General features: G+C 40.0%; 1 pseudogene; it reads right to left on the bottom strand.

The window, feature by feature from the left end:
* Positions 1-11,123: 11,123 nt before the first annotated feature.
* On the bottom strand, positions 11,124-11,966 carry LOC130840388 (olfactory receptor-like protein DTMT; annotated as a pseudogene).
* Between the last annotated feature and the right edge of the window lie 5,774 nt (positions 11,967-17,740).

Below are 17,740 nucleotides of genomic sequence, written 5' to 3'. Positions count from 1 at the left end.
CATTGATGATAAAAGCTCTCCAGAAAATGGGCATAGAAGGAAATTACCTCAACATCATAAAAGCCATATATGACAAACCAAAAGCCAACATTGTTCTCAATGGAGAAAAACTGGAAGAATTCCCTCTAAGAACAGGAACAAGACAAGGGTGTCCACTCTCACCACTGTTATTCAACATAGTTTTGGAAGTGTTAGCCACAGCAATCAGAGAAGAAAAAGAAATTAAAGGAATCCAAATTGGAAAAGAAGAAGTAAAATTATCACTCTTTGCAGATGACATGATACTATATATAGAAAACCCTAAAGACTCTACCAGAAAACTGCTAGCACTCATTGATGAGTTTAGTAAAGTAGCAGGATACAAAATTAATGCACAGAAATCTCTTGCATTCCTATACACTAACAATGGAAGAGCAGAAAGAGAAATTAAGGAAACTCTCCCATTCACCATTGCAACCAAAAGAATCAAATACCTAGGAATAAACCTGCCTAAGGAGGCAAAAGATCTGTATGCAGAAAACTTTAAGACATTGATGAAAGAAATCAAAGATGACATAAACAGATGGAGGGACATACCATGTTCCTGGATTGGAAGAATCAACATCGTGAAAATGAGTGTACTACCCAAAGCAATTTACAGATTTAATGCAATCCCGATCAGATTACCAATGGCATTTTTCACAGAACTAGAGCAAGAAATCTTACAATTTGTATGGAAACGCAAAAGACCCCGAATAGCCAAAGCAATCTTGAGAAGGAAAAATGGAGTTGGTGGAATCAGGCTTCCTGACTTCAAACTATACTACAAGGCCATAGTGATCAAGACAGTATGGTACTGGCACAAAAATAGAAAGGACGATCAATGGAATAGAATAGAGAACTCAGAAGTAAGCCCAAACACATATGGGCACCTTATCTTTGACAAAGGAGGCACGAGTATACAATGGAAAAAAGACAGCCTCTTCAATAAGTGGTGCTGGGAAAATTGGACAGCAACATGTAAAAGAATGAAATTAGAACACTTCCTAACACCATACACAAAAATAAACTCCAAATGGATTAAAGACCTACATATAAGGCCAGACACTATCAAACTCCTCGAGGAAAACATAGGCAGAACACTCTTTGACATACATCAAAGCAACATCCTTTTTGACCCACCTCCTAGAATCATGGAAATAAAATCAAGAATAAACGAATGGGACCTCATGAAACTTAAAAGCTTTTGCACAGCAAAAGAAACCATAAACAAGACTAAAAGGCAACCCTCAGAATGGGAAAAAATAATTGCCTATGAAACAACGGACAAAGGATTAACCTCCAAAATATACAAGCAGCTCATGAAGCTTCATACCAAAAAAGCAAATAACCCAATCCACAAATGGGCAGAAGACCTAAATAGACATTTCTCCAAAGAAGACATACAGATGGCCAACAAACACATGAAAAGATGCTCAACATCACTCATCATCAGAGAAATGCAAGTCAAAGCCACAATGAGGTATCACCTCACACCAATCAGAATGGCCATCATCACAAAGTCTGGAAACAACAAATGTTGGAGAGGGTGTGGAGAAAAGGGAACTCTCCTGCACTGTTGGTGGGACTGTAAGTTGGTACAGCCACGATGGAAAACAATTTGGAGGTTCCTTAAAAAACTACAAATAGAACTACCATATGATCCAGTAATCCCACTCCTGGGCATATACCCAAAGAAAACCATAATCCCAAAAGAAACTTGTACCATAATGTTTATTGCAGCACTCTTTACAATAGCCAGGACATGGAAGCAACCTAAATGCCCATCAACAAATGAATGGATACAGAAGATGTGGCATATATATACAATGGAATATTACTCAGCTATAAAAAGGGATGAGATGGAGCTATATGTAATGAGGTGGATAGAACTACAATCTGTCATACAGAGTGAAGTAAGTCAGAAAGAGAAAGACAAATATTGTATGCTAACTCACATATACGGAATCTAAAAATGGTACTGATGAACTCAGTGACAAGAACAGGGAAGCAGATACAGGGAATGGATATTCTGAATTTTAATCTCGTGTCTGTTAGACATGTTACAGTCTGTCACTTCTCTTTCTTAATTTTTCTTACTATTTTCATATGTTTATGTGGTCAAATGTGTCAAACTTTCTTACATCAAAATAAACTTGTCAGTTTCCACAAAAATAATTCCATTGAGAATTTGATTTTGATTGCATTGAATATATTTGAGGAAAACTAATGTTAAAATATTGAGCTTTCAAAGTTTGTCAAAATGAACAATTTCAAATGGATTGATTTTACTGTATAAAAAATTACTCTTCAAATGCAAATAAAAACTACAATAAGGTATCATCTCACTCTGGTCAGAATGGCCATCATAAAATCTATAAATAATAAATGCTGGAGGTGTGGAGAAAAGGGAATCCCTCCTACACTGTTGGTTGGAATGTAAATTGGTGCCACCACTATGGAAAACAGTATGGAGGTTCCTCAAAAAACTAAAAATAGAGTTACCATATGACCTTGCAATCCCACTCCTGTGTATATATCTGGAGAAGATGAAAACTCTAATTTGAAAAGATACATGTGCCACAATGTTCACTGCAGCACTATTTACAATAGTCAAGACATAGAAGCAACCCAAATGTCCATCGACAGATGAATAGATAAGATGTGATATATATATATATATATACAATGGAATATTACTCAGCCATAAAAAGGAATGAAATACATGGATGAACCTCGAGATACTAAGTGAAGTAAGTCAGGCAGAAAAAGACAAATATCATGTGATATCACTTACATGTAAAATCTAAAAAAAGTGATACAAATGAACTTATTTACAAAACAGAAATAGACTCATAGACACAGAAAACAAACTAATGGTTAACAAAGGGGTAAGTAAGGAGGGGAAGGATAAATTAGGAATTCGGGATTAACAGACCACAGATGGGTTGGAACCAGAAGGTTGATGATATTGACTCCCGGTTACCTCATCACCAATCAATCAGAAGAATGTCCCTGGGCTGATCATGGACCCTATAACCCTCTCCCCAGCACATAGCCCCTTCCTCTTTTCCCTGTATAATCTCTGAGCAAGACCAGGAGAATGGGGAGTTGGTTCTTTGGGACATGAGTCCACTGCTCCCCAGGATGGCCAGCTTCCTCAATAAAGCTGTCTTTCCTTTTACCCAACACTTGTCTCTCAGTATTGGATTCTTGAGCCATGAGCAGCTGAACCTGAGTTCAGGAACAAGGTCAGAAAACCTAGGGTAAACACAAAAATAAATCAGAGGGGGAAAAAAGCTAAGATATAAAATGATGTGAAGATGGGAAAAGTGAATAGGATACATTTACAGTAAGGCTGGGAGGATGAGAAGTTTCAATTTTATTTATCATTGACTAAGAGTATAGAGAATTATTTTATTTTATTTTTTTAATTTTATTTATTTATTATTTTTGGGGGGGTACACCAAGTTCAATCATCTGTTTTTATACACATATCCCCATATTCCCTCCTCCCTTGACTCCCCCCCCCACCCTCCCCGTCCCAGTGCTCTACGGCATCTTCCATCCTCAAGTTGAACTCCCTTTGTTATACAACAACTTCCCACTGGCTATCTACTTTACAGTTGGTGTTATATGTATGTCTGTGCTACTGTCTCGCTTCGTCTCAGCTTCCCCTTCACCCCCCACCCCCTCCCAAACCTCGAGTTCTCCAGTCCATTCTCTGCATCTCCGTCCTTGTTCTTGTCACTGAGTTCATCAGTACCATTTTTAGATTCCGTATATGTGAGTTAGCATACAATATTTGTCTTTCTCTTTCTGACTTACTTCACTCTGTATGACAGACTCTAGGTCTATCCACCTCATTACATATAGCTCCATCTCATCCCTTTTGATAGCTGAGTAATATTCCATTGTATATATATGCCACATCTTCTTTATCCATTCGTTTGTTGATAGGCATTTCAGTTGCTTCCGTGTCCTGGCTATTGTAAAGAGTGCTGCAGTAAACATTATGGTACATGTTTCTTTTGGGAATATGGTTTTCTTTGGGTATATGCCCAGTAGTGGGATGACTGGATCATATGGTAGTTCTATTTGTAGTTTTTTAAGGAACCTCCAAATTGTTTTCCATAGTGGCTGTACCAACTTACATTCCCACCAACAGTGCAGGAGAGTTCCCTTTTCTCCACACCCTCTCCAACATTTGTGGTTTCCAGATTTTGTGATGATGGCCATTCTGACTGGTGTGAGGTGATACCTCATTGTGGCTTTGATTTGCATTTCTCTGATGATGAGTGATGTTGAGCATCTTTTCATGTGTTTGTTGGCCATCTGTATGTCTTCTTTGGAGAAATGTCTGTTTAGGTCTTCCGCCCATTTGTGGATTGGGTTATTTGCTTTTTTGGTGTTAAGCTGCATGAGCTGCTTGTATATTTTGGAGGTTAATCCTTTGTCCATTGTTTCATAGGCAATTATTTTTTCCCATTCTGAGGGTTGCCTTCTAGTCTTGTTTATGGTTTCTTTTGCTGTGCAAAAGCTTTTAAGTTTCATGAGGTCCCATTTGTTTATTCTTGATTTTATTTCCATGATTCTAGGAGGTGGGTCAAAAAGGATCTTGCTTTGATGGATGTCATAGAGTGTTCTGCCTATGTTTTCCTCCAGGAGTTTTATAGTGTCTGGCCTTACATGTAGGTCTTGAATCCATTTGGAGTTTATTTTTGTGTATGGTGTTAGGAAGTGTTCTAATTTCATTCTTTTACATGTTGCTGTCCAATTTTCCCAGCACCACTTATTGAAGAGGCTATCTTTTTTCCATTGTATATTCGTGCCTCCTTTGTCAAAGATAAGGTGCCCGTATGTGTTTGGGCTTACTTCTGAGTTCTCTATTCTATTCCATTGATCTTCCTTTCTATTTTTGTGCCGGTACCATACTGTCTTGATCACTATGGCCTTGTAGTATAGTTTGAAGTCAGGACACCTGATTCCACCAACTCCATCTTTCCTTCTCAAGATTGCTTTGGCTATTTGGGGTCTTTTGCGTTTCCATACAAATCGTAAGATTTCTTGCTCTAGTTCTGTGAAAAATGCCATTGGTAATTTGATCAGGATTGCACTGAATCTGTAAATTGCTTTGGGTAGTGCAGTCATTTTCACGATGTTGATTCTTCCAATCCAGGAACATGGTATGTCCCTCCATCTGTTTGTGTCGTCTTTGATTTCTTTCATCAATGTCTTAAAGTTTTCTGCATACAGATCTTTTGTCTCCTTAGGCAGGTTTATTCCTAGGTATTTGATTCTTTTTGTTGCAATGGTGAATGGGAGAGTTTCCTTAATTTCTCTTTCTGCTCTTCCATTGTTAGTGTATAGGAATGCAAGAAATTTCTGTGCATTAATTTTGTATCCTGCTACTTTACTAAACTCATCAATGAGTGCTAGCAGTTTTCTGGTAGAGTCTTTAGGGTTTTCTATATATAGTATCATGTCATCTGCAAAGAGTGATAATTTTACTTCTTTTCCAATTTGGATTCCTTTTATTTCTTTTTCTTCTCTGATGGCTGTGGCTAAAAATTCCAAAACTATGTTGAATAATAATGGTGAGAGTGGACAGCCTTGTCTTGTTCCTGTTCTTAGAGGGAATTCTTTCAGTTTTTCCCCATTGAGAACGATGTTGGCTTTTGGTTTGTCATATATGGCTTTTATTAGGTTGAGGTAATTTCCTTCTATGCCCATTTTCTGGAGAGCTTTTATCATCAATGGATGTTGAACTTTGTCAAAAGCTTTTTCTGCATCTATTGAGATGATCATATGGTTTTTATCCTTCAAGTTGTTGATATGATGTATCACGTTGATTGATTTGCGTATATTGAAGAATCCCTGCATCCCAGGGATAAACCCCACTTGATCATGGTGTATGATCTTTTTAATGTGCTGTTGCAGTCTCTTAGCTAGTATTTTGTTGAGGATTTTTGCATCTATATTCATCAGTGATATTGGTCTGTAGTTTTCTTTTTTTGTGACATCTTTGCCTGGTTTTGGTATCAGGGTGATGGTAGCCTCGTAGAATGAGTTTGGGAGTGTTCCACCTTCTGCGATATTTTGGAAGAGTTTGAGAAGGATAGGTGTTAGCTCTTCTCAAAATGTTTGCTAGAATTCACCTGTGAACCCATCTGGTCCTGGGCTTTTAAGTGTGTTGGGAGATTTTTAATCACTGCCTCAATTTCTGTACTTGTGATTGGTCTGTTCATGGTTTCTATTTCTTCCTGATTCAGTCTTGGAAGATTGTATTTTTCGAAGAATTTATCCATTTCTTCCAGGTTATCCAATTGATTGGCATATAGTTGCTTGTAGTAGTCTCTCATGATGTTTTGTATTTCTGAGGTGTCCGTTGTGACTTCTCCTGTTTCATTTCTAATTCTGTTGATTTGCATCTTCTCCCTTTTTTTCTTGATGAGTCTGGCTAATGGTTTATCAATTTTGTTAATCTTCTCAAAGAACCAGCTTTTAATTTTATTAATTTTTGCTATGGCTTCCTTCCTTTCTTTTTCATTTATTTCTGCTCTGATCTTTATGATTTCTTTCCTTCTGCTCACTTTGGGGTTTCTTTGTTCTTCTTTCTCTAGTTGTTTTAGGTGTAAGGTTAGGTTGTTTATTCGATCATTTTCTTGTTTCTTAAGGTAGGACTGTAATCCTATAAAATTCCCTCTTAGAACTGCTTTTGCTGCATCCAATAGGTTTTGGGTTGCTGTGTTTTCGTTGTCATTTGTTTCTAGATATTTTTTGATTTCCTCTTTGATTTCTGTAGTGATTTCTTGGTTGTTTAAGAGTGAATTGTTTAGTCTCCATGAGTTTGTATTTTTTGCAGTTTTTTTCCTGTAATTGATATCTAGTCTCATGGCATTGTGGTCTGAGAAGATGCTTGATATGATTTCAATTTTCTTGAATTTGCTGAGGTTTGATTTGTGACCCAAGATGTGATCTATCCTGGAAAATGTTCCGTGTGCCCTTGAGAAGAAAGTGTATTGTGTCATTTTTGGATGGAATGTCCTATAAATATCAATTAAGTCGAGATGGTCTAATGTGTCATTTAAAGCTTGTGTGTCTTTATTTTCTGTTTGGATGATCTGTCCATTGATGTAAGTGGGGTGTTCAAGTCTCCCACTATTATTGTGTTACTGTCAATGTCCCCTTTTATAGCTGTTAGCATTTGCCTTATGTATTGAGGTGCTCCTATGTTGGGGGCATAGATATTTACCATTGTGATATGTTCTTCTTGAATGGATCCCTTGATCATTATGGAGTGTCCTTCCTTGTCTCTTTTAATCGTCTTTACTTTCAAGTCTAATTTGTCTGATATGAGTATTGCTACTCCAGCTTTCTTTTGACTTCCATTTGCATGGAATATCTTTTTCCATCCCTTTACTTTCAGTCTATATGTATTCCTTGGTCTGAAGTGGGTTTCTTGTAGGCAGCATATAGAAGGGTCTTGTTTTTGTATCCATTCAGCCAGTCTGTGTCTTTTGGTTGGAGCATTTAATCCATTTACATTTAAAGTGATTATTGACATGAGTGTTCCAATGACCATTTTCTTAATTGTTTTGGGTTTGTATTTGTAGGTGTTTTCCTTTTCTTGTGTTTCCTACTTAGAGAAGTTCCTTTAGCACTTGTTGTAAGGCTGGTTTGGTGGTGCTGAATTCTCTTAACTTTTGCTTGTCTGGAAAGCTTTTGATTTCTCCATTGAATCTGAATGAGATTCTTGCTGGGTAGAGTATTCTTGGCTGTAGGTTTCTCTCTTTCAGGACTTTCAGTATATCCTGCCATTCCCTTCTGGCCTGCAGAGTTTCTGTAGAGAGGTCAGCTGTTATCCTTATGAGTTTTCCCTTATATATTATTTGTTGCTTTTCTCTTGCTGCTTTTAATATTTTTTCTTTGTGTTTAATTGTTGTTAGTTTGATTAATATGTGCCTTGGTGTATTTCTCCTTGGGTTTATTCTGTATGGGACTCTCTGTGCTTCTTGGACTTGGTTAATTATTTCCTTTCCCATGTTGGGGAAGTTTTCCACTAGAACCTCTTCAAATATTTTCTCAGCCCCTTTCTTGTTTTCTTCTTCTTCTGGGATGCCTATAATTCGAATGTTGGTATGCTTAATGTTATCACTGAGTTCTCTGAGACTGTCTTCTATTCATTTTATTCTTTTTTCTTTTTCCTGCTCTGTGGCATTTATTTCCCCCATTCTATCTTCCAACTCACTTATTCATTCTTCTGCCTCAGTCATTCTGCTGGTTAGAGCATCTAGAGTATTTTTAATTTCAGTTATTTTGTTATCCATTGCTGTTTGTTTTTCTGAGTTCTTATGAACTGTTTCTTGTACTTTCTCTATTTTGTTATCGAGATTTTGTATCATTTTTACTATCATTACTCTGAATTCTTTTTCAGGCATTTTTCCTATTTCCTCCTCATTTATTTGGTCTTGTGGGTTTTTTTCCTGCTCCTTTGCCTGCATGGTGTTTCTTTGTTTCCTCATGGTTGTCCAAACTTTTGGGGTTGCTTGACCTGGCAATAGAGGTGTTTATAGAAGACTGTGCAAGCCTCAGACTAATGTCCAAGTATTGGATTAAACAAATACGAAGTCTAGGAAACACATACATGTATAAGACACACAATTACTGAATCCATTAAGACATAAGGCTCTGGAAAGACCTGATGGAACCCCAGTATGCTATCAGATATTCAAAGAGAAACCCAACAGAAATTGACAATGAAACAGAACAAATCAGAGACAAAAGCAAAAGCAAACAAACAAACCAATAACACCTTACACATACAAACACTAATCCAGGGAGATTTTGTAAGCTAGGATCAAATATAGAAAAGAGCTAGAGTACCACCAGACAGAATGGAGATTCTCAGAATGAAATTAGACAGTTGTACTAAGAACTAAGATAAAGACAAAAACCTAATATTAAATACCAAGGTGGTGCGTCACCTGAAGTATACAGCAAGGAGTCTGAGCAGATCGATAGTGTTGCTTATAAGTATGTTAAGATAAAATAAACTTAAAATGGCTGGAAGAAAGGGGAACAGAAGAGCGTAGTGTGGTTGGAAATATGGAAATAAAAAGAAAGGAATAGAAATGTATAAAAGATAAGGATGAAAGGAAAGTATGAGAGATATATTGTCCGTACTACCAAAAACTTAGCTAGATATAGAAGTATATAAAAAGGCAAAAAAATAAAAATAGAATAAAAAATATCATTTAAAAAATTATATTATAAAACTTGTAGATCCCTTAGGACTAAGATCATAGTTAATAAAGAAAAAAAAAAGAGAGAGAAAAACAAAAATCCAGAACTGGTCCCAGAATGGACCAGTTCAATAGGATCGATACTAATATTTCTATTTCCTTAGAGTCTCAGCTGTAAGTGTCCTTCTACTCGCCTTGGGTTCTTTTGTATTATTGTGTGACCAGCAGAGGTTTCTTTATTGTTCGTCTGTAAGTGTCTAAGCCTCGGTGTGTGGGGAGGGAGAGGGTACAATAGTGGCTCCTTCCCCTGGGAGTGAGTGAGCAGTGGCACACTGTTGTTTCAGTCGGGCTTGGAGGTGCCTGTTGCAGAGGGACGCTGGTGGCTCAGGTGTAAACAGAAAGTCTTAGAGTTGGGCCTCTCTCGGGTTTTTGTTTGTTTGTTTTTTTCTCGGCAGCCTCCCTGCTGCTGGGTTCCAAGGGGTTTTAATCTAGCCCCACCCAAGTGCCTGAGGGTGCTTGTTATCCCTGAGTGCCTTAAGTGGCCCGCAGTGCGTCTCTCCACTGCCTGTTGCAGAGGCGCCGGAAAGAGAGAGAGAGAGGCTATGGCCACGGCTCCTCCCCCCCCTCACCCCCCGCCCTTGAGCCTGCAGCCTCAAGCCGCCATCATGGCTGGGCAGCTCTCAGGGGTGGGCACTCCTCGCCATGGACCTCTTCCCTCCTGTCCTCTCAGTCCGTCACCTTACTGGCAACAATGTTTCTCACCCTGAACCAGCTCTCCGGTTCCCACGCTTCCGCTCCCGGACCCTCTGTTCAGCTGTGAATCGATGTCTCGGTCCAGGAACGCTGAGCTGCGCTGCGGACCCTCCGTGTGTTTCTCACTCCCTCCCGTCTGCCACAGCTCCGCCGCTTCACCCTCTTTAAGCCCTCGTAGATGCCTCCCGACCGGTTATGTCGGGCTCCTTATGGTCCTTTCTCATGTCCAAGGCTGTCTGCTGGTGTTCAGCTGGTTCTCTGTGGGAATTATTGCGTCCTTCGGTGCATTCCCAATGCATCTGTGGAGAGGGATGCATTCCACGTCCCTCTACTTCACCGCCATCTTTTTCCTCACAGAGAATTATTTTAAAATAGTACCACAATCAAAGCAGAATTCTAGCTAAAAAACAAATAAAGAAACAAACAAACAAACCTCCTGTATTAAATTAGTGTAAGCATGCAAGGCATGAAGATCATTTAAAATAACAGATCTTGGACTTCCTTGATGGTGCAGTGGTTAAGAATCCACCCGCCAATGCAGGGGACACAGGTTCGATCCCTGGTCTGGGAAGACCCCACATGCCGTGGAGCAGCTAAACACATGCGCCACAACTGCTGAGCCTGTGCTCTAAAGCCTATGAGCCACAACTACTGAAGCCCACGTACCTAGAGCCCATGCTCCGCAACAAGAGAAGCCACCACACTAAGAAGCCTGCACACCACAACAAGAGGTAGCCACCACTTGCTGCAATTAGAGAAAGCCCATGTGCAGCAAAAAACACCCAACGCGGCCAAACATGGATAAATAAATAAATAAATAAATAAATAAATAAATAATAAATCTTTAAAAAATGAAATAAACAAAATAACAGATCTTAAAATATGATTTTTCAGGGTCCCCTAGGGAGCATAAAGAGGAAGACCTTGCTACGAGGTTACGAAGACACCCTTCCATAGCTCAACCATGCAACTACACGTTACCTATTGAACAATTATGTACTATGTAATTTTAACAAAAGTTTCCATGGTGAGGTAGAAATCTGGAATAACATTCCAATATTAACATATCTACTGGATAAAATTATGTAAAAATCCCAAGCTTTATGATCATAGAGAGAAATGAATTTTCTTTTTGCAAAAGACACCCCAGGGCTCCCTTCATGTCTCTGTTCCTCAGGCTGTAGGTGAAGGGGTTCAGCATGGGGTCACCACAGTGTACATCATAGACATGAGAGTCTCCTTAACAGTAGAATTATTAGCTGATGGGCATAAAAAGAGACGAATTATTGTCCCATAAAACAGGGACAGCACAGCAAGGTGGGAGCCACGGGTAGAGAAGGCTTTGCAGATGCCCTTGGCAGAAGGGATCTCAAGGATGGAGGACACAGTTCGAGCACAGGACAGGATGATGAGTAGGAATGGGATGACAATGATGAGTCCTCCGATGATAAATATACCAGCTCATTAACTCGAGTGTCAGAGAAGGACAGCTTCAGCAGAGCAGACAAATCACAGAAAAAAGTGGGGGATCACGTTGTCTGCACAAAAGGTGGTGTAGTGCAGGGGGAAGCAGACGGCCACATAGCGGTCACAGGCCATGGCCGCAAGGAGGAAGTCCTCAAGGTCTGCAAAAAATAGGAAGAAGTACATTTGGGTCAGGCAGCCAGCATAGGGGATGGATGGGACCTGGCTCTGCATGTCCTCCAGCAACTTGGGCACTGTGACAGAGGAAAAGCAGAGATCAGAAAAGGACAAATTGCTGAGAAACAAATACATGGGTGTGTGGAGGTGGGGGTCCAGGCAAATGAGGACCATGATGACGAGGTTCCCCAGGATGGTGGTAACATACATGGCCAGGAACAGGGCAGAGAACAGGTGCCGATGCTCTGACTGGATGGGCAGTCCCAGCAGGATGAACTCTGAGACAACAGTTTCATTCCTCCCTGTCATGCTCTGTCTCCAGGATTTTTAGGAAGAAATCAGAGTGTCCATGAAAACCTGCATTTCCACATGAACATATTTCTATGATACATGGACCGTTAGATGCTTTGCAAAAATACTATATTTTTCACAACATAATCACAATCTTTATGGTACTCCAATTCTCTATAATCAAAATCTCTATGATGAGAAATGACTTATTTTCTTCACATCTTTTTAACATGAAACAATATTCCAACTTTTCTAAAACACTCTTATCCCTTAGCTTCTGAGACACATAATACAGTGGTTTTCCTCATACCTGCCTGGCCACACATCCTCAGTAACTGTATTTCATTTCTGTTTTGTCAATATCTTCACACTGATTGATGTTCCAGGGCTTTTTCCTAAACACTATTCTCTTGTAATTCTACATTAAACACCAAGAAAAACTAACACATACTCCAATGGCTTTGATCACCATTTAAACCTCAGGTGTAAATGTCTCTCTAACCTATACGAGAATATACTCAATTGAGTAATTGTTATCTTTCCTTGGATGTATCACATGCATCTTCATCTAAACAGATTCCAGAAGAAACACAGGTTCCCACGCTGCCCTTTTCCCAAGTCCCTCCTCCTCTAGTCTCCCATATCTCAGGAAAAGAGCTCAGGTGCTCCAGACAGAAACATGAGAGCTTTCATTTCCTCCTTTCTCTTATCAACATCCAATCTGTCAGCAAGACCTATAAGTTCTTTTTCTCGTTCATCCAATCCTTACCTACACTGTCACTACCTTAAGATCAGCCTGACATCACATATTGTCTGCACTACTGGAACAACCTCTTTTTTAAACATTTTTATTGGAGTATTGTTGATTTACACTGTTGTGTTAGTTTCAGGTGCACAGCAAAGTGAATCTGTTATACATATACATACATTCACTCTTTTTTAGTTTCTTTTCCCATATTGGCCATTGTAGAGTATTGAGTAGAGTTCCCTGTGGTATACAGTAGGTCCTTACTAGTTATTTATGATCTATTCTATGTATAGGAGTGTGTACATGTCAATCCCAATCTTCGGAACAGCCTCTTAATTCATCTCCCTGCTTCCAGGCTTGAAACCCTCCACGTCAGTATCCTTCATCACACCAGGCATTCTAAGACGAAGAACTGATCAGCATTCTCCATAAAGTCTTTGTGGATTCCCACTGCTCTTCACATAAAGGCAAATTCCTTAAAGGCAAATTGCTTTCAAAAGGTGACCCATGACCTGACCCTTGCTTACCTGCACAGCCTCATCTGGCCCCACAGCTACACTCACAGTTCACTCACCAGCACAGCTGGACTTCAGGGCAGCAATCTTGCTCTAGCAGTTTGCACTTGCTGGTCCTCTTCCCCAGCATTCTCTTCCTTCTGCACCCTCTTCACATGGCTTGTCCCTATTTGTCCTTCTCATATATTACATGGCACTTACCCAGCAGACCTTCCCTGTCTCCCCAGACCACATGAGAACCTGCTATGTTTCCAAGCGTCCTGTGCTTGTCCCCACAGTGCTCCATACCAATGGGATTATTTCTTTATAGCTGCCTTCCCTAGCGGATTATAAACACCATGTGGGAAAGGTCATGTCTGCCTTCACAACGGCAGCACAGCCAGCACCTGCCCCAGTGCTGGGATGCAGGTGGTATTTCATAACTGTTTATTGGTTGTGCTTCAGGCTAAGACATGCATTCCTCCAACTGTGAAGGCAGCAAGACTCCTTTTAAGTTAGAATCACTAAAACTACTAAATCCTCCCTGAACAACAACCCACTACACTCAACCATCTAGCACTGAATTTGACACTGTATTACAAAAATTTTGGAGGAATTCTGTCCCCGTGAAATTTGTTTTGGTGCCTCAAACACACTATGATTTCGCCAATACAGGTAATACAGACAATAGAAATATATACATGTATCTAGATAGACAGAGTTATAGAGATGTAAACCGCTACTGGATCCGTTTCTCTGGGGAACCCTAATACCTCTCAGTGTGCCTCAAAGCTGGCAGAAAAAGCAGAGGAGAAGCATCATGAGATGGGGAAGCTCCTTCAGTAAAGACAAAACTGAATCCACCTGCTGGGATTTCACTCTTTGGTGCTGGTTGACCCAGCCAAGTCAACAGGTTTACACATGGATATTATGTACTGGCGTCACACTGGGAAGAAAGACCTGGTTTCTCAGAATTTTTTCCGCTGGTGAATGAGCTGGACCTGACTCTTGTAGCAAGAGTGTGACTGGGGATCAGAAACCAGAGACAGCACTTGAGGATGTTGTCACTGATGATGCAGTGAGCCTCTCACCTTCTATACCCATGAAGTCAGTATTTCTCAGCCAGGATTGCACTTAAGAAAACCTAGGACAGTGCTTCTAAAATGTAATGTCCATGGAAATCCCCTAGGAGTTCTGATGTACCACCGTTTTTGATTGAGCAGGTCAGGTTCTACATTTTAAGTTAGCAGGCTGTTTACGTCCATGCTGCAGTCCGTGGACTACACAGTGAGTAGTAAGTATACGTGAAGCTTTTGAAAATAGAGATTACTGAACCCTTCAGATAAATTTAACCACAATCTTTGAGAGGATGTCTGCAGATAATTTTTTCAATCTCCAAGGTGGTTCTAAAATAAAACAAGGGTCCAGAACTATTGCATTAACGCCTACAAGAGTAGTTTGTATGCTGAAATTACACAATATTGTGGGAATAATTGATATAGTAAGTAATACAGAAGAATGTTATCATTAATGAAACAGATTGTAACTGGTGAACATTAATAAAAAATATCTCACACATAGTGACATTTTAGGTGGCAGAGAGGTGGAAAAGAGGAGCATTACCATACTTGAAAAACTCTCCTGCAGAACACCATACAACCTGGGAAATCAAGACCTTCAAGCTGGAAGGACCCTAAGGGAGCAGCTCATTCATGCTCTGTCCAACTTACCCAGTGTGTCTGAGGGTGACTCCAGGATGTGGACCTGAGGTCCTGTTCCCCTTTATTCACTAAGGCATGTGAAGTAACAGCCTCTGTAGTCATCACCTGCATCTGCCAAATCCCTTCTCACGTCTCTCATTCTGCACATCTTTGGGCCAAAAGGATCCTGGAGGATCCCAGAGGAGTCTGAATCCTGGAGGAACTCATTAAAGACAAACTACTTACCCAAGGCCTCTCTGGGACAAGTGCTCTCAGGGTCCTGGAGCAGGGACTGATTTTAGTCACTGATTACACCTGACTATACTTTAGGGAAAGTGATGATGGAGAGAAGCTCATGCATGAAAGTTTAATCACTGCCTGTTTAGGGAATGGACAGTAGACCTTTGTGGTTGGAGTCTACACTTTGGGAAATGAAAGAGGATGGTTTGTGAAGCCATGAAACAGCCCAGGACCATACTGTGAATATCCTAAAGTATCTGAGCAGTGTAGCAGGCTGTTTTCGGTGGGCAACAAGAAGCCATTGGTGGTTTGAGCAAAGTGCTTATAAAGACACATATTTGGGAAAGAGTCTCAAGGTGGCAGAACCTCTGAATACAACACCATTTCCCATAAACCACTTGCAGCTAACAGGGAGTGGATATCTATGACACAATCATATGCAGATATATAGAAAGTACTGGAATAAGTGAAAAGACAAACTCTCCCTGATCATGTTGAATTCTTCCTCAAGCCAAGATAGAAAAGAAAACCCAGTTTGAATCCCATTAAGGTACTTCTGCCTTCTTACCTCTGTGGGAAAACATTAATGGCACCCGCCACCACCATCATCTCTAATACTCCCCACATGTGTCAGGATACTTCCTAGTTGCCACCTCTTCTTTATGCTGCACTTAACTCTGGACACCTTTCACTACCCATTCCATGTTCTCCTCGGCCATCATCTCAGCTGTATGGGGTTCTTACTCGGATGTACAATGCAAACCTTCATTCCTTGGGAATCAGTATCCTCATTGGTCTTGCCTTATCAAGTTGTTATAATTTTGTTGTTATTTATTTTTGGACAGAAAATACTAAGTGGCACTTAACTCCCCAGAATTGCAGACATGGTCCTCTCTGCTCCGGTCATGTGGAAGAACCCAGTTTTCCCTTATTAATCTATAGCACCACCCCAGGCTCATTGGGAATCCTACTCTTTGCATATGGGGTCATATAAGAACCACAAAATGTCCCAGTGGTTGGCTCAACTTCCAGTTCAATGAAACCACTGTTACTTCCCCTGGTAGAAGCTCTCTTCTCTTGAGAACTACACCAGACACTTCTCGTGCCCCTTTTCAATTCTCTCAGCCTCATCTCCTATTCCAGCCACAGCTGCAGGAACCAGTAGCTGAATTCTGCACTGGGTTCAGCACCTCACCTCAGTTCTGCTCCTCAAGCTCCAAACTTCCTGCTCAGGGACTTCTCTGACTCCAGGAAACAGGGTGTCATGGAAACCCTCTCAGTACTCATACCAACATGTAGGCATACGACCCATCAAGACTGGGTTGTTTTTTTTTTTTGAGAATGTGAGGTGTGGATTAAAGTTTCTTCTTTCACGTGGAAATCCAAGTTTTCCAGCATCATTGGTTGACAAGACCATTTTCCACTGAATTGTCTTTGCACATTTGTCAGTGATCAGTGGACGATACATGAGTGAACCTATTTTGGACTCTATATGGTGTTTTGTACACTGTGTATTGATTCATATTTCTCTCTTTTCTCTAATACCACAATTTTCCAATTATTTTAGCTGTAGTAAATTTACTTTTTTAGTTTCTTTGCCTTCATATATGCATTTTACAATCATATTGTTCATGTGTACTACCAAAAAACTCCTGCTGGCATTTAATCGGAATTGTGCTGAACCTCCTGATCAGTTTCAGAAGAGTCAACATTTTAACAATATTGAGTCTTCCAATCCATGAATATGTTGTCTCTATCAATTTCTTTATCAATTTCTCTAGTTCTCTGTGAGTTCTTTAATCGGTGTTTTGTAATTTCAGGATGTAGCTCTTGCATGTATAGTGTATGACATAGCAAAGTATTCAATGGATTTTTGCTATTACAAATGGTACTTTAAAAATACAGTGGGAAAGGAAAGTCTCTTCAATAAATGTTGTTGAGAAAACAGGAAATGCAAAACAATTTAACTCAAAATGTGTTAATGCCTGAACCTAAGACCTAAGACCATAAAAGTCCTACAGGAAAACGTTGGTCTTAAGGTCTTGGTGATGATTCTCCAAATATGACACCAAAGGCAAAAGCAACAGATGCAAAAATAAACAAACGGGACTACATCAAACTAAAAAGCTTCTGCACAGCAAAGAAAACCACCAACACAATGAAAAGGCAACACACTGAATGGGAAACAATATTTCCAAATCATATACCTGATAAGTGGTTAGTATCTAAAATATATAAAGAACTCATAGAACTTAATAGCAAAAAGACAATGTGATTAAAAATGGGCAGAGGATGTAGTGACGTTTTGTTTTTTTGGTTGCACCACAGGGCATATGGGATCATAGTTCCCCAACCAGGGATTGAACCCACCCCCTCTGCAATGGAAACATGGAGTCTTAACCACTGGACTGCCAAGGAAGTCCCTGGGCAGAGGATCTAAGTAGTCATTTTTCCAAAGAAGACATGCAGATGGCCAACAGGCACGTGAAAAAATGCTCAACATTGCTAATTATTAGAGAAATGGAAATAAAACAACAGTCGCGCCTATCAGATTGGCTATCATCAAAAGGAACACAAATAACAAATGTTGGAGAAGATGTGGAGAAAAGG

This window comes from Hippopotamus amphibius, chromosome 17, assembly GCF_030028045.1.
Source record: "Hippopotamus amphibius kiboko isolate mHipAmp2 chromosome 17, mHipAmp2.hap2, whole genome shotgun sequence".
Taxonomy (NCBI): Eukaryota; Metazoa; Chordata; class Mammalia; order Artiodactyla; family Hippopotamidae; genus Hippopotamus; species Hippopotamus amphibius.
Note: the sequence above shows the minus strand (reverse complement) of the source record. Positions and strands in the feature narration are given on the sequence as shown.